General features: G+C 44.7%; 1 long non-coding RNA gene across 2 annotated transcripts in view; it reads right to left on the bottom strand.

Annotated features, from left to right (window-relative positions):
* Positions 1-2185: 2185 nt before the first annotated feature.
* LOC103665370 overlaps positions 2186-18522 on the bottom strand; it is a 35054-nt gene continuing 18717 nt past the window's right edge. The window contains exons 5-7 of one of the 2 annotated variants that reach the window (XR_005833549.1): positions 6863-6917; positions 3742-3801; positions 2186-3191 (exon numbers count right to left, since the gene is read on the bottom strand). This is a non-coding gene — a long non-coding RNA (uncharacterized LOC103665370). Of the gene's footprint in view, positions 3192-3741; positions 3802-6862; positions 6918-18522 lie in introns of those variants that run through there. The other variant, XR_005833548.1, reaches the window with a different exon arrangement.

Here is an 18522-nt window from a genome sequence, read left to right as displayed (position 1 = left end):
ACCTTCCATCTGGCCAGGTGGTTGGGACTTAAGTTCCAAGCTAAGGAGCTGGGTGGCGGGGACAAGAGGGGAGTTTGAAGGATAGGGAGCAGAGTGGGGACGTGGTCAGTGGCATTTCGGGGCCCCCTGTCTGGTGCCTGTGTGGAGCTTGGTTCTCGAAGGCGAGACCGACGTCAAGGAGCCCACGGTGGGAGCAATTTCATAGCGAGTGAACAAGGCAGAGGGCTCTGAGCAGGGATGGAAGGCAAGAGCAGGGACTTAAAAAATCATAATAGGAAAAAGTAGCTCTTTGGAATTGGGTGGAGGAACGGAAGAAGCAATGACTCACCGAGTCATTAGATAGGCACACAGATACCCAATACTGTATATAAAACTTCAATTACTTCCAGGTTGCTAACTAAAAATATGCTTGCGGGGGTTAAAATGTCCTTCATTCCTATCAGTGTGACCCTAACAAGTTGTATTTTCTTTCACGGTGTTTGAACAGAAAGCTTGAATGACTCACATCATTCAAACTGTTTTCTGTTCCCCCAGGTTAGAGGTATGTACAGAGGGAGTTGCTCCTGGAGGCACAAGATAAGTGGAAAAGGGTTCTCGGCTGCTCGGTTCTCCTGAGGGACATTTGCCTAGAGTGTTCGCATTCACACCTACCATTAAGTAGAAAACTCACTATCGGTATAATAAATGTTATCTTTTTTTTTTTTTTTTGAGTTATTTATTTATTTGGGGGGGGGAGGAGGAAGGGCAGAGGGAGGGGGAGCCTGATGCGGGGCTCCATCCCAGGACCATGAGACCATGACCTGAACCGAAATCAGGAGTTGGACGCTTAACCAGCTAGGCCAGCCAGGAGCCCCTATAATAAATGCCATCTTACTTCAGGATCCTGGTATGCGAGCAAGAACCACTGTATACATAGGCCATTTCCCTGTCCTGGAAGAGCGCACAGCCGGGAAGTGAGACGAACTGTACAGCCTGTGTAGAAAATATCGTAGCATCTTACAAAGCACGAGGTCATCATGTTCTAGGCCCCTGACTGTGTGGCTCTTGGACAAATCTCTTGATAAAAAATGCTGTGATTTATTGAGGACTTGGTATGTGCCAAGCACAAAATCGTTTCATTCCAAGGAATGTATCAGTATATGTCTTCACCACTTGATATTCACAGCAACCCCAGTTGTTTTTATCCTCCTAATAAAGACAAAGAAATGTAAGTGCCTTGCCCAAGAGCTCTGGAGTGGGTAATTTGGGAGGGTGAAATTTGAGACCAAGCCTATCGACCTAAAAGCCCATGTTCTGCGCCTACCCTCAACTACGAAATGATGGTAAAAACATTAGCTGTGGGGCCTGTGTGAGCTTGAATGAGATAACATGGGAGAGAGTGTGGATACCAGAAAGGTGGGCAGTAAATAGAGTGCCGTGTCCACCCCTCCCTTGTCATCCCCACTCTTCCTCACGACTCCGCTCCAGTCCCCTAAGTCCCCTCTCCCTCCACAGCAGGAGGCTCACCTGCCCTGAGCCCAGCTCCCCAGCTGGACGCTGAGCCTTTGAGGAAGGTAGGGCTTTGTCATTAGCACCACTTGACAGCTGGGGCCAAGCCAGAGAGAGGCATGAAGTTCAAGGTCTCGTGGGGTAACATGAAAATGTTTTCAGACAATTTGCGGTAAACGTCTTAGCTGCACAGGAACAGAAGAATCCATCTATCAAATGGAGAAGGATCCAGGTCTGGGGGATTTTGCCCATTTCGCCCATCTATACCAATCAAGCAGGTTAAAAGAACCACACCGGGTCATCTGGGATGGAGGTGAAATCAGCCTCCCAGGACTTTTGTCCTAGTCCCTCATCCTTTTTACCGTTCATCCAACAAATACATGTCGAGAATTTGTTATATACACCAGGCCTGCATGAAATACTGGGGACACGAGAGCGACCACCAGTTTCCTGCTGTCGTGATCCCTATTCGGTCTCATTCTAATAAAGGAGAAAGACAAAAGGAAAACATGCAAACACAAAACCTAGGTACACATACAAACAGGCAAAATAGTTGCACATTGTTCTTTTTTTTATTTTAATGTTTTTTTATTATATTATGTTAGTCACCATACAGTACATCCCTGGTTTTTGATGTAAAGTTCAATGATTCATTAGTTGCGTATAACACCCAGTGCACCACGCAATACGTGCCCTCCTTACTACCCATCACCAGTCTATCCCATTCCCCCACCCCCCTCCCCTCTGAAGCCCTCAGTTTGTTTCTCATAGTCATTGTTCTAAGGGTCTCAAAGAAAATTGTCAAGGGGCTGAGATTCGGACTAAGGGGGTGGTGAGACGGGGGCCTTATCGTGGACAGGGTGGGCAGGAAGGGCCTCCAGGAAGCGGCGCCAAGGGGAGAGCAGGTGCTGGCTGGGTGGAGGAGGTGGGAGGAGCATCCTGGTAGACAGCAAAAGTCCCAGCGTGAGCTCAGTGGATTTTAAGGAACTGAGAGGGGGTACCCGCAGGACAAGCAATGAACATTCTCATTCAATATGAGGAGCCCAGGAATGGAACTGGAAATAGTTTTACAGGACTATTCAGGAAAGACTCCATGGAATGCTGTATTTTAAAGACAGATGGGCAGACTGAATTGTCTGAGGCCTGCATGTGTGTACATGCATGTGAATTCATGCTGGGAAAATCCCGGGCCATGTGTTAGTCTTTTCGTGATTGATTAAAGGAAGTGGCACGGCCATCACCTGGCTTCTGTTTCTTCTCTCTCTGCGAACAGGCTCAGCAAGCTTTGGGGCTGAGAATGGGTAGATTCAGCGATGAATGAGCCATTCCCTGAGAAACACAGTCAGGACGGGTGTGACTCCTGACATGAAAAAACTGCGTTAGGGTCATTGCCATTTTCAAAAAGGACTAAGGAGCCCTGGGCCTGTGCCATGTGGGGTAGAGCCTGGAGCGGGTTCTGTGGGACTGCTCCTGGGGGTAGCCGTTCAGCAAATGTTTATCAAGACAGTACAGCAGAGTGGCTAAGTGTGGCCTCTGGAGTTGGAATCACCAACGGCTCACGGGGCGGCCGGGGACTCATCAGTCACTGTCTCTGAGCTTCCGATTCCTCTCAGGGTTGTTGTCAGGATTAAAAAGTGAACATGTCCTCGCAGTCTGTGAGTACGTAATGGGTATTCGCAAATATTGATTTTCTTTCTTCAACCCTGAGTTAGGGAAATGGAGAAAAGGCATCGTAGTGAGAAGAAACCGAGGAAGGAGAATGCTCAGACTTGCCACATAGCATGTGGACGGGAGAGGGGAAAATCGAAACGGCTCCCATGTTTCTAGCCCAGCACACTGCTTGGTAGCTGTATCATTTAAAGCTTTCTGACTCAGTCACAGAATGTTTTTGTTTGTTTGTTTGTTTGTTTGTTTGTTTAATTTATTCAACAGAGATAGAGACAGCCAGCGAGAGGGGGAACACAAGCAGGGGGAGTGAGGGAGGAAGAAGCAGCCTCCCAGCAGAGGAGCCTGATGTGGGGCTCGATCCCAGGACTCCGGGATCACGCCCTGAGCCGAAGGCAGACGCTTAACAACTGAGCCACCCAGGCGCCCCTCAGTCACAGAATGTTAAACAAAAAAGGGACTTATTGTCTGATGTCTGAAAAAACCTGGGCACGATCAGCTTTGGGACCAACTTGTTCCAGGGCTCGAGCCTGTGAAGGCCCTGGGTCTGTCCTCCCCTTGGCTCTCCTTTTCTTCATGTGGACTCACTTCTCCTCAGACTTCACATGCCCTGGGCTGCCAACCGCTCCAGGCTTGTCCTCTCAGGTCCTGGGGCAAGAGAAAATGACAACAGTTAAGACCCATATTTGCACACCATATCATAAGTCCTGTTCTAATTTTTTTTTTTTTAAGTAGGCTCCACACTCAATGTGGGGCTTGAACTCTCAACCCTGAGGTCAGGGGTCACATACTCTACAGACTGAGTCAGGCAGGTGCCCCCTGTTCTAATTTCTTTATATATATTTTTAAAGATTTTATTTATTCATTTGACAGAGATAGAGACAGCCAGCGAGAGAGGGAACACAAGCAGGGGGAGTGGGAGAGGAAGAAGCAGGCTTCCAGCAGAGGAGCCTGATTAGGGACTTGATCCCAGAACGGCTGGATCACGCCCTGAGCCCAAGGCAGATGCTTAACGACTGAGCCACCCAGGCGCCCCTTAATATATATTGATACTTGTAAGTGTCACAGAAATGAGGTAGGTAGGAAAACTGCGACAGATTAAGTAATTAACCCAAAGTTACAAATAAAGGACAGAGCTAGGGTTTGAACTAGTGGTCTAGTTTCAAAGTCTGTGCTCTGAAGAGCCTCTTCTGAACAAAACAGAGGAGCATAGAGGAAAGGAGGGAAAAGTCAAACAAGATGAAATCGGAGAGAGAAACAACCATAAGAGACTCTTAACTCTAGGAAACAAATTAAGGGTTGCTGGAGGGGAGGTGGGTGGGGGGATGGGGTAACTGGGGAATGGGCATTGAGGAGGGCACGTGATATAATGAGCACCGGGTGTTATATAAGACTGATTAATCACTGCCCTCTACCTCTGAAACTAATACTAGATTGTATGTTAATTAACTGAACTTAAATTGAAAAAAATATTATGGTTAAAAAAAAAAGAGAGTCTCTTCTGAAAAACAGCCACCATCTTTTGGGACCCATTTGTACTATGGTAGTTGTGTTTGGGTCCCTAAGGATGGAAAAAGGTGATGTCTACTTGGCCAGTGGCAGTCACATGGCCATCCTGATGTGGGCACAAGGAAACACCAAGCCTGGGCAAGGGGAGGGACTGTGGGGCAGGAGGGGATCTGGATACCCTATTCAGACCAGACAAACAAAACGAGAGCTTTTCATCACGACCGAGATGGAAAAGAAAGAAGAGGAGGGGGCTTTAGGGAGAAAATGACGAGCTCAGTGTTAGAGAGCTAAAGTTTGAAGCGCTCGGAAAGCATTCATGTGGAGATACGACCCATTGGACATACTGATTCATACTTGAAATGAGATGATGATAAAAGGGTGAGCAAAGAGACACCGGACAAATGAAGACAAACAGAAAGCAAGAGTGGTAGCATTAATGTCAGACAAGGTAGAACTTCGGGCTAAAAGCGCTTAGAGTATTAGGAACATCGGTATGTAGTGATAAAGGCACAAATAATAAAGAAGGCATAAGTCAAGATAGGCATCAAAGAACATAGCAACCAAATACGTAACGGCAGGAAGAAGACTTTATATACCATTATAATGAGAGATTCTGAAATACCTTGCTCACAGTTAGCCAGAATTAATAGAAAAAAAAAATCACTCAATTCAACAAGTAACACAATGTTATACCAGTCAAAACTTTATTCAGGTGAACTGAATAATATAATCAAATAACTTGGGATAGCACATATTAAGACTTCTTATATCCCACAGATACAGACACATTTTTCATAAAGACGAAAAATGAGGGGCACCTGGGAGGCTCAGTCGGTTAAGCGTCTGCCTTCTGCACAGGACTTGATCCCAGGACCCTGAGACCTCAGGGTCCTGGGATCAAGTCCTGCTCAGGGGGGAGTCTGCTTCTCCCTCTCCTCCCTGCTCATGTTCTCTCTCGTTATCTTGGTCCCTCTCTCTCTCAAATAAATAAATAATATCTTTAAAAAAAAAGAAAAATGATAGATACATGACAGTGATCTAAAAACTTTAAATAGAAGTGAAGGCACAAACTCTTGGGTAAGTCTTGGATCAAAGAGAAAATAAAAGGGAGTTCATTCAATCTCTAGAAACCAGTGAAAAGCAAACCACTTTCTATTGAGATCTATGGGACCCTGAAAGTAATACTAAGAGGAGCGTTCAGAGTTCCAAAATGCCTCAGCGATTTAAAAGTAAAACCAAAAAATAAAGGAATTAAATATTTATCTTAAAAATTTAGAAAAGTAAATGAGGAAACTGGGAATAATAAAGGTAAGAGTTGAAATGAATGATTTATATAGAAAAAATAAGATAAAAGCAGTAAGAAGATAACTCAGTCAAAATCTACTGAAAATGATTCCAAAAAGTTTACTGAACAGACTCTTCCTTCAGATCTTTGCCTCAGTGACATTCCCTGTCTTCCCAGGCGTGGCCCAGGGTCCCTGTCGTGATCTCGAGCTGTCACTGCAAGTCCATATGCTGTGATGACTTGATCCACACCTGTCTCTCCACCCATGGGGGCAGCCTGCTGAAAGCCACAATTCGACTGAGGACATTTGAAAATCAAATTGCCTTTATTAAGCAATTCATGAATCGGGCAGCATCTCGCCTAATAAGTAGACAGATGCTCGGAGGAGCTGTTAAAAAAAAAAAAAAAAAAGGAAGGTTTTAATAACTTCCTGGGGCAAGGAAGTTTTTAGGAAAAGAAAAGGTAGAATTATTTCAGGCATGGTCCCTTTCAGCTCTTCTGTTACTGTTGCTCTAAAGGGGGAAGAAACGGTGGTTTTATCATGTGGATTACTGCATCTTCCTCTGTGGGATCCAGAGGGCGCATCTGACAGATTGCCTCATTGGGACTTACCAGAAAATTCCCCACTGAGCAGTTAAAATTGCATTTCTGGGGGACTTTGAAACTGCAGTTATATTGAGTATTTAGCCTCAGTTTGATGACTTGGCCTGGCATCAGTGGCTCTGTCTTGGGCCTGTGTTTTTCCTTTTACCAACCCCAACAGTGCAGGCTGAACATCTGTTTTGCTCCCCACTGGGAGTATGGTGCTTGGTACACTGCAGTCCCTCCAGAAATATCGAGTGAATACAGGAGAAACAAGAGAGCAAAGACACCAGGAAGGATGGAGTCAGAGAAGGCAGAAGAGAAAAACCATACCTGGAGACGAGTAGGAACTTTCCATAAAGGAAGTCAGGGCCACGATGCTGAACGCCTGAAGAAGCAAACGTGAGTGAGGGATTACTCGTCTTGTTTTCCACCCTGAAGTTCTTTTATAACCCCAGTGCTAAAATCTTGACCACTTCGCTGATTTTGCCTGATGGGCTTTGAATATCTACAAAGTCCTTTCGAGCCCGCAACCACATTTGCTTCTTAGAAATGCCCCAGAGGAGGACAGTATTATTATCACCCTCATCATGTGCATGCAGATGGAGAAATAAAAGCTCAAAAAGGCCAGGTAACTTCTCCAGAGTCACAGAGGGAGAAAAGGTGGAGTCAAGGATGACACTCAGCTGTTCGGATTAAACATCCCCACAGGTGTTGGTCACAGCTAGAAGGTCGGCAGTGGCTTGGTCCTCAAGACACCCATTTGTTGAGCACGTCCTGTGCCAGGCATCCAGTATAGGGTAGTGAATGCGATGCAAGAGAGCCAGTCCCTTCCCAAGGCAGAAACTCCCAACCCCCACTAATGCTAAGCATCGCAAAGGGGGGGGGGTGGGAAAATAAAACACAGGAACCACCCCTAGGCTGGGGTGGGGTTGGGGGTGGGGGTGTGGAAGGTGTCACGCACTTTGTTTTCCTCAGAAAACAAAGTTTCAGGACCCTGTCCTTGTTTGCTGTTGGCTGCAGCCAGACACAGCCCAGCTCGTTTTGTTCGGGGGAGGGTTCAGTTAGTGCACAGGTGGGTTCAGCAGAATTGTGGGCAGAAACTCTGATCCCCACCCAGACCAGCTGAAACCGGTTTCAGTTTTTCACAGCCTAGGAAATACATACTCTGTGAAGTGTGTCTGTTTAAATACACTCAGTGTGAACCAAAAGTTGGAATTAGGCCCCCTGGGTGGAGAAGTGACCCGGGACCCATCTCCGATTCTGTTAGCCTTACTTTAAGCAAGGGACGGCCATCTCTCACCTCTGTGTGAGGAAAAAAGTGCTGTTTGACTGCATGCAAATCTTGAAAAACTGACTTCTATCTACATTCCTCCCTTTCCCCAAATTGACATGTAGAAAACATTGACAGGAAAGTACTCACAAGACAATCGCAGAAGTTAACATGAACACCAGAAGGAATTCATTTCTGTTAAAGCAAAAAATAGGGGAACAAGTTTGTCTTGTCCCTTGGTTCAGCGTGTTTGCATATTACACGTACTTAATAGATGAATTGTGTGTCTGACAACACAGAAATCAGAGTCACCACAATTTGCAGCAGACGTTTAATTAGGCCAGAGTGTCCGTGGAGAATCGCCGTTCATTCGTTTGCTCGTGTACTGAGAACCGGTTACGGCGTGCCTGCACCGAGCCACACGCTATCGTAGGTGCGAGGGGAGCAGAAGGCAACGAGACAAAATGCCTGTCCTTGTGAAGCTGACGGCCCAGGAAAATAACGTAGGGGAGGGAAATGGGAAGTATAGCAGGGGGGCTCTTAGCAGTTTTCGATAGAACAGTCAGGACACTGGCATTTGAGCAGACATCGGAAGGAGTTTTACAGTGAGCCATCTAGAAACCCAGAAGAACCTTCTGGGCAGAGAGACTGCATATCAAAGCATGAGGCGGGACCACGCTTGACACTTACAAGGAAGGGCAAAGAGGTCAGGGTGGTTTGTGCGGTGATGGAAGCAGGAGATAACTGGGTTCAGCTCCCGTAAGAGTTTCATAGGCCATTGTAAAGACTTTTACTCTGAGTCAGAGGGGAAGGTGCAGATTTTTGATGAGAGGATATTGATGCTGATAACAGTTAACATTCATATAGCATTTCCTAGATGCTGGACACTGTTCTAAGTACCTTATGTATATTAACTCATTATCTCCTGTATCAACCCTATAGGTATCATTCTCATTTATACAGATGAGGAAACTCTGATTCTAAAAAATTAAGGAACTTGTTCAAGGTCACACAACCAGTAAGTAATGGAACCATAATTCAAACCCAGGCAGTTTGGCTATGGCCCATTTCCTCTTTTCCAGGCCACCCAGTGAGACTGCATTTCCCAGCCTCCCTTGCAGCTAGTGTGTGGCCATGTGACTGGGTTGTGGCCCGTGGAACGTGAGCAGAAGTGAAGCACGCTATCTCCAGCTTCTGCATGCAGTCCTTCATCCTCTTACCTCCTCTTCCTGCTGGATATAGAGAACTTCAAGGTCCTAGCGGAAGGTAGACAAGATGAAAGGAGCCTAGGTTTCTAAATGACCAGGTGGAAGCCTTCCTGCTGATCAGTAATTGTCCTTTGAAATTCACAATGAACTTCTATTGTGTAAGCCACTGAGAATCAGGCATTATTTTAAAAGTCCTGAATTTAGGGGCACCTGGGTGGCTCAGTCAGTTAAGCATCTGCCTTCAGCTCAGGTCATGATTCTGGGATCCTGGGATCAAGCCCCACATCGGGCTCTCTGCTCAGCATCAGCGGGGATCCTGCTTCTCCCTCTTCCTCTGCCAGCTGCTCCCCCTGCTTGAGCTTTCTCTCTCTCTCTGTCAAATAAATGAATAAAATCTTAAAAAAAGAAAGTCCCGAATTTAGGGTTGAAGGTGGCATGGCCCTCACATGGAAGAGTGCATAGTCTATTAAGGGAGACAGGCCTGTGAATGATGGCAACGCACTCCTCTAATACAGGCATTAAGAGAGAAGTCTGCTGCTCAGAGGGAGGAGTTCTAAACACTATCTAGGTATGTGGGGGGTATCTCTGGCCTGGTGACATTTGAATAGGGTGATGAAGGATGCCTAGGAGTTTGGGGTGAGGAAGTGTGGGGAACAGTGGTGGGGCCAATTCAGTGACAGCTGGTGCAAAGGGATAAGGAGTCTGGGAAGGATGAGATGTTCAGCCATCCAGTTTATCTCATTTCGTGCTAACTCCTGCTTTCCAGCCTCCTACCTCTGATTCTTCACATCTTCAGCTCTCTGACCCAAGGAGGCAGTATACCCCAGGGGTTAGTTATGTTAAAAATTTATTCTGATACTTGTCAAAATGGTAAAGAGGGCTTTATTCAGGACTATTGTCACAGGTGTCAGGAAAAGAGAAAACAGGGGAAAGAAATTGAGCTTAACTCCAAACACAGCAAGGCAGCTGGGGAATGACAGTCAATGAGCAGACTGTGCGTGGAAAAGTACTAAGAGAAGACATTAAGGATGGGGGTTCCTGCTGAAGACTGGCCAGACTGATGTGATATCAAGGGCGGGGGATGAGGAATTTGATCAGATGTCAAGGGGGGGAGGATTCTCTCAACTGACTTAGCAAGGTTCTTGTTACAACTAGACACAGCAAGGATAGGGTGGGGGCAAGGTTGAGGCCTAGTGGAGAAGGGGGTTCAGAGGAGTTTCAAGTTGGGTTAAAGAGAGCGTCTTTATTAGGTACTTGGGCTCTTGAACAGGAATGACTGGATCTGGATTCTCATTCTGTATCATCTTGAAATAGTTGCTCTGATCTCTGATCTCTTTGTGCCTGTTAAATAGGGATGATAATACCTATTTCATAGGGATACTGTGAGAAATAAGGGAGTTGAATATACAGAGCACTTAGAACAGGGCTGGGCATATGGTAAGTGCTCAATAAATCTTAGCTGCTGATGCTGGTGCTGCTGCTTCTTATAATTATTATTCATTTCTTTGACCATAGAACAAGCATTCAGAAAACACGGAAAGTGCAGTTTGGTCAAAAGACCTTATTTAAGTCTCAACTGGGCCATTAACTTAGGTTATCCAAAGGAACTTGCTTGACCTATGTTGAGTCTTTGGTTTTATCACTTTTAAGTGAGGTCATTGACTGTTAAAGCTCATGCCTCCTCCCTGCAAGCTTCCTGTGAGAGTCACTTTTGCAAAGTTGTAAAGCTCCATTCAAATGGGAGAGATTATAAAAGGTACCACACCTACCGTTGATTCACTTCCTGGCCCAGCCTTGATTCCACAGGCCCCACAGCAACATCTCAACAGCAGCCCCTTCCCTTAACCTCCAAACTTTGCTGGAATCTACCTTGATACTCATTCTATTAGGCCTCACTCTCTGGCCTTCCCTCCATGGAGCTGCTCATTCCATGCCTATCGCTCACAACCCAGTCTAGGTTTCAGGCTGCCCTGATCCCCGTCTCTTATGCTCGAGTTCTGAGCAGCTCAGAGTGAAGGTGTAGGCAGAAAGAATTAGGGGTCCCCAGAAAAAGAAAGACAAGACATAGCTTTCTTGACATAAGAAAATTCATTTAGGGCCCCAGCCATCTTATGAAAGAGTATAAGAACAAATAGGAGATAACCTAATCATACAGGGACAAAAAAATCAGTGGTAAAATTCTCAGTATTGGTTCAAAGATCGATCTGACACACATACTTAAGTCATCTTTGTAAGATCTAAACCCATTTGAGCACTCGGATACTAGACCAACTGAAACCAGAGAATTGATAATACTGACCCTTCCAAGCCCTCGTGACTTCAACCTGGACTCTGTCACCTTAAGATGGCTTCTGCCCCAATTCCATGCTATATTCCCATTGCTCAAGCCCCTTTATGAATATGTATGCACTCTTAGCTTAAAATTTCCCTAATTTTGTTGTTCAGGGAGACTTGGCTATGGAAAATACCCCCAGTGCTCTCCTTTACTTGTTGCAAATAAAACCCTTTATTTTCCTATTCTTTGACTTGGTTGTGTCTTCCAGCTCAGCACCCACCAAGAGTTAGAGCCGGTTTTGGGTAATAAAGGTGCCCTCTGGTACCATTACCAGATGAGATACCGGAAGCCTAGTTAAATTTGAATTTCAGATAAATAATGAATACGTTTTTAGCATAAGTATGTCCCAAATATTGCATGAGACATACTTTAAAAATTCTGATTGTTGAGAGGGAGGAGTTAAGATGGCGGAGGAGTAGGGGACCCCTTTTTCAGCCTGTCCCCCGAGTCGAGCTGGGTAGGTACCAGACCAGCCTAAACAACCACGGAACCAGCCTGGGACGCAGGAAGACGCATCTGGATCTCTACAAATGAACATCTCCAGTGCTGAGTATTGAGGTACGAAGCGGGGAGCCATGAAACCGCGCACAGATATCGGAAGATAAACGGAAGGGGTAGGGAGCCACCGCGTTTGGGCACCGGGAAGCGGCAGCCACTTGCACGGGGGAGCGGGCGGGGCTCGCGGACGGCACCCGCAAAACAGCAGACTGAGACCGTGAGCCGGGTGCGCGCGACACCAGGCATCTCGCGGAACCCCGGAATCCCGGTGCGCTCACTGGATCCAGACTGAGACCGGGAGACCCGGGAGCGCGCGCGGGGCGGCTGGCGGCTGATGGTGTTAGAAACACAAAGGACAGAGACGCGCCGGCCCTGGAGGTGAGGGCTGGGACGCCGGGTGTGGGGCGCACATCCCGGACGCTGCAGGGTCGAGCAGCACCAACAGTAACGGAGTTAAAGTGGCCAGAACATCAGTGGAGAACGGGCCGCAATCCTTCTGTTCCGTGACAGAGGCTGAAATTTGGCCGCTGCTGCTCTGACTCTCAGAAGAGGCACAACAGACCGCCAGGGAAAGCCGCCAGAGAACAAAAGCCTGGAAATACTGGCTCAGGGAGTGCCCATCCCCATCCCCCCTCGCAGGGGACGCGGAGACTCTACCCAAACATGGCTGCCTGAGTATCGGCTCAGCAGGCCCTTCCCCCAGAAGGCAGGCTGAAAAATCAAGAAGCCCACAACCCGGGGCGCCTGGGTGATGCAGTCACCGAGCGCCTGTCTTTGGCTTAGGGCGTGATCCCGGCGTTCTGGAAAGGAGTCCCTCATCGGGCTCCTCCGCTGGGAGCCTGCTTCTTCCTCTCCCACTCCCCTGCTTCTGTTCCCTCTCTCGCTGGTTGGCTGCCACATAAATAAATAAATGAAATCTTTAAAGAAGAAGCCCACATCCCTAAGATCCCTATAAAACAAGGGGCACGGCCTGGGACCCAGTCAATAATTTGGGCTCTGGAAACCCCGCAACCTCTCCTCATCAGAATGACAAGAAGGAGAAGCCCCCCCCAGCAAAGAAAAGACAGTGATTCTGTGGCCTCTGCCACAGAAATAATGGATATGGATGTAACCAAATTATCAGAAATGGAATTCAGAGTAACGATGGTCAAAATGATGAGTAGAATTGAAAAAACTATTAACGAAAAGGTTACTGAGAATATAGAATCCCTAAGGACAGAAATGAGAACGAATCTGACAGAAATTAAAAATTCTATGAGCCAAATGCAGGCAAAACTAGAGGCTCTGACAGCCAGGGTCGCAGAAGCAGAGGAACGGGTTAGTGAATTGGAGGATGGGTTAATAGAGGAAAAAATGAAAATAGAAGATGGTCTTAAAAAAATCCACGCCCACGAATGTAGGTTACGGGAGATTACTGACTCAATGAAACGATCCAATGTTAGAATCATCGGCATCCCCGAGGGGGTGGAGAAAAACAGAGGTCTAGAAGAGATATTTGAACAAATTGTAGCTGAAAACTTCCCTAATCTAGCAAGGGAAACAAACATTCGTGTCCAAGAGGCAGAGAGGACCCCTCCCAAGCTCAACCACGACAAACCTACGCCACGTCACGTCATAGTGCAATTCGCAAATATTAGATGCAAGGATACAGTATTGAAAGCGGCCAGGGCAAAGAAATTTCTCACGTACCAAGGCAAAAGCATCAGAATTACGTCAGACCTGTCTACACAGACCTGGAATGAGAGAAAGGGTTGGGGGAGCATATTTAAAGCTCTTTCAGAGAAAAACATGCAGCCAAGGATCCTTTATCCAGCAAGGCTGTCATTCAGAATTGATGGAGAAATAAAGACATTTCAGAATCGCCAGTCACTAACCAATTTTGTAACTACGAAACCAGCCCTACAGGAGATATTACGGGGGGTTCTATAAAAGTAAAAAGGCCCCAAGAGTGATACAGAACAGAAAGTCACAGCCAATACAAACAAAGACTTTACTGGCAACATGGCAACATTAAAATCATATCTCTCAGTAATCAGTCTTAATGTAAATGGTTTGAACCATCCCATAAAACGCCACAGGGTTGCAGATTGGATAAAAAGAAATGACCCATCCATTTGCTGTCTACAAGAGACTCATTTCGAACCCAAAGATGCATTCAGACTGAGAGTAAGGGGATGGAGTACCATCTTTCACGCAAATGGTCCTCAAAAGAAAGCTGGGGTAGCAATTCTCATATCAGATAAATTGGATTTTAAACTACAGACTATAGTTAGAGACGCAGAAGGGCACTATATTATTCTTAAGGGAAGTATTCAACAAGTGGATATGACAATTATAAATATATATGCAGCAAGATACACAAGATACACAAGCCAACTCTTAACCAGAATAAAGAGACATATAAATAGAAATACATTAATAGTAGGGGACCTCAACACTCCACTATCAGAAATAGACAGAACACCCTGGCAAAAACTAAGCAAAGAATCAAAGGCTTTGAATGCCATACTCGACCAGTTGGACCTCATAGATATATATAGAACACTACACCCCAGAACCAAAGAATACTCATTCTATTCTAATGCCCATGGAACATTCTCAAGAATAGACCATGTTCTGGGACACAAAACAGGTCTCAACTGATACCAAAAGATTGAAATTATCCCCTGCATATTCTCAGGCCACAATGCTCTGAAATTGGAACTCAACCACAAGGAAAAATTTGGAAGAAACTCAAACACTTGGAGACTAAGAACCATCCTGCTCAGGAATGACTCGATAAACCAGGAAATCAAAAATCAAATTAAACAATTTATGGAGACCAATGAGAATGAAAATACAACAGTCCAAAACCTATGGGATACTGCAAAGGCAGTCCTAAGGGGGAAATACATAGCCATCCAAGCCTCACTCAAAAGAATAGAAAAATCTAAAATGCAGTTTTTATATTCTCACCTCAAGAAGCTGGAACAGCAACAGAGGGACAGGCCTAATCCACGCACGAGGAAGCAGTTGACCAAAATTAGAGCTGAAATCAATCAAGCAGAAACCAGAAGTACAGTAGAGCAGATCAACAGGACTAGAAGCTGGTTCTTTGAGAGAATCAATAAAATTGACAGACCACTGGCAAGACTTATCCAAAAGAAAAGAGAAAGGACCCAGATTATTAAAATTATGAATGAAAAAGGAGAGGTCACGACGAACACCATTGAAATTGGAAGGATTATTAGAAATTTTTATCAACAGCTATATGCCAATAAACTAAGCAATCTGGAAGAGATGGAATCCTTCCTGGAAACCTATAAACTACCAAGATTGAAACCGGAAGAAATTGATTCCTTAAACAGGCCAATTAATTATGAAGAAATTGAGTCAGTGATAAACAACCTTCCAAATAACAAAACTCCAGGCCCGGACGGTTTTCCTGGGGAATTCTACCAAACATTCAAAGAAGAAATAATACCTATTCTCCTAAAGCTATTTCAAAAAATAGAAACAGAAGGAAAGCTACCAAACTCATTCTATGAGGCCAATATTACCTTGATCCCCAAACCAGGCAAAGACCCCCTCAAAAAGGAGAATTACAGACCGATTTCCCTAATGAATATGGACGCCAAAATCCTCAACAAGATACTTGCTAATAGAATCCAACAGTACATTAAAAGGATTATCCATCACGATCAAGTGGGATTCATACCTGGGATGCAAGCGTGGTTCAATATTCGCAAATCAATCAGCGTGATACATCATATCAACAAGAAAAGACTCAGGAACCATATGATCCTCTCAATCGATGCCGAAAAAGCATTTGACAAAATACAGCATCCTTTCCTGATTAAAACCCTTCAGAGTGTAGGAATAGAAGGTACATTTCTCAATCTCATAAAAGCCATCTATGAAAAGCCTACTGCAAATATTATTCTCAATGGGGAAAAGCTGGAAGCCTTTCCCTTAAGATCAGGAACTCGACAAGGATGCCCACTCTCGCCACTATTATTCAACATAGTACTAGAAGTCCTTGCAACAGCAATCAGACGACAAAAAGGGATCAAAGGTATTCAAATTGGCAAAGAAGAAGTCAAAATGTCTCTCTTTGCAGATGACATGATACTCTATATGGAAAACCCAAAAGAAGCCACTCCCAAACTATTAGAAGTTATAGAGCAATTCAGTAACGTGGCGGGATACAAAATCAATGCTCAGAAATCAGTTGCATTTCTATACACGAATAACGAGACCGAAGAAAGAGAAATTAGGGAATCCATCCCATTTACAATAGCACCAAAAACCATACGTTACCTTGGAATTAACTTAACCAGAGACGTAAAGGACCTATATTCTAGAAACTATAAATCACTCTTGAAAGACATTGAGGAAGACATAAAAAGATGGAAAGATATTCCATGCTCATGGATTGGAAGAATTAACATAGTTAAAATGTCCATGCTACCCAGAGCAATCTACACTTTCAATGCTATCCCGATCAAAATACCGAGGACATTTTTCAAAGAACTGGAACAAATAGTCCTTAAATTTGTATGGAAACAGAAAAGGCCCCGAATCTCCAAGGAACTGTTGAAAAGGAAAAACAAAGCTGGGGGCATCACAATGCCGGATTTCGAGCTGTACTACAAAGCTGTGATCACAAAGACAGCATGGTACTGGCACAAAAACAGACACATAGACCAATGGAACAGAATAGAGAGCCCAGAAATGGACCCTCGGCTCTTTGGGCAACTAATATTTGATAAAGCAGGAAAAAACATCCGGTGGGAAAAAGACAGTCTCTTCAATAAATGGTGCTGGGAAAATTGGACAGCTACATGCAAAAGAATGAAACTTGACCACTCTCTCACACCATACACAAAAATAAACTCCAAATGGATGAAAGACCTCGATGTGAGACAGGAATCCATCAAAATTCTAGAGGAGAACATAGGCAGCAACCTCTACGACATCGGCCAAAGCAACCTTTTTCATGACACATCCCCAAAGGCAAGAGAAACAAAAGATAAAATGAATTTATGGGACTTCATCAAGATTAAAAGTTTCTGCACAGCCAAGGAAACAGTCAGAAAAACTAAGAGGCAGCCCACGGAATGGGAGAATATATTTGCAAATGACACTACAGATAAAGGACTGGTATCCAAGATCTACAAAGAACTTCTCAAACTCAATACACGAGAAACAAATAAACAAATCAAAAAATGGGCAGAAGATATGAACAGACACTTTTCCAATGAAGACATACAAATGGCTAACAGACACATGAAAAAATGTTCAAAATCATTAGCCATCAAGGAAATTCAAATCAAAACCACACTGAGATACCACCTTACGCCAGTTAGAATGGCAAAAATAGACAAGGCAAGAAACAACAATTGTTGGAGAGGATGTGGAGAAAGGGGATCCCTCCTACATTGTTGGTGGGAATGCAAGTTGGTACAGCCACTCTGGAAAACAGTGTGGAGGTCCCTTAAAAAGTTAAAAATTGAGCTACCCTATGATCCAGCCATTGCACTGCTGGGTATTTACCCCAAAGATACAGACGTAGTGAAGAGAAGGGCCATATGCACCCCAATGTTCATAGCAGCAATGTCCACAAGAGCTAAATCGTGGAAGGAGCCGAGATGCCCTTCAACAGATGACTGGATTAAGAAGTTGTGGTCCATATATACAATGGAATATTACTCAGCTATCAGTAAGAACGAATTCTCAACATTTGCTGCAACATGGACGGCACTGGAAGAGATAATGCTAAGTGAAATAAGTCAAGCAGAGAAAGACAACTATCATATGATTTCTCTCATCTATGGAACATAAGAACTAGGATGATCGGTAGGGGAAGAAAGGGATAAAGAAAGGGGGGGTAATCAGAAGGGGGAATGAAACATGAGAGACTATGGACTATGAGAAACAAACTGAGGACTTCAGAGGGGAGGGGGGTGGGGGAATGAGATAGGCTGGTGATGGGTAGTAAGGAGGGCACGTATTGCATGGTGCACTGGGTGTTATACACAACTAATGAATCATCGAGCCTTACATCGGAAACCGAGGATGTACTGTATGGTGACTAACATAATATAATAAAAAATCATTAAAATAAAAAAAAATTCTTATTGTTTATCTGAAATTTCAATTTAACTGGATATTCTGTATTTTTATTTGCTAAGTCTGGCAAATCTACACCCAAAAGGTGGGGCAGATAAAAGTACATAGAAGGAAATGGAATTGAGACAATGAATAGAATGAAGGAGTGAGAGAGTTGTATGAAAGTTTCCAGACCCATTACTCTCCTCGTCTTACAAAATCCAAAGCCTATGGCCCACCGTGGTGGACATTTCTCTGAGCTACTCCAAGGAGAAGCATAGGGAAGACATAATCTTTCCACTACATTGCCCAGAGTGGTCTTTAGAGAATGAAAATCTGATTACTTCCTGCTTTAATGACCTTTGATTTTTCAGGGGTCTGCAATCTATGGCCTCCAGGCAAAATCCATCTGCCTTCTTGTTTTTGTAAATTAAGTTTTATCAGAACACAGCCACGTTCATCCGTTTATGTTTGTCTGTGTCTGCTTCTGTGCTACAGTGGCAGGGTCGAGTGGCTGCAACAGAGAAGCCTGCAGAGCCTAAAATATTTACTATCTAGCATTTATTTTTCAAAAGTCCCAATGTCCTTC

The sequence above is a fragment of the Ursus maritimus genome, unplaced genomic scaffold (genome assembly GCF_017311325.1).
Source record: "Ursus maritimus isolate PB19 unplaced genomic scaffold, ASM1731132v1 scaffold_8, whole genome shotgun sequence".
NCBI lineage: Eukaryota > Metazoa > Chordata > Mammalia > Carnivora > Ursidae > Ursus > Ursus maritimus.
The sequence above is the reverse complement of the archived record's forward strand: the minus strand, read 5'-3'. Positions and strand labels throughout refer to the sequence as shown.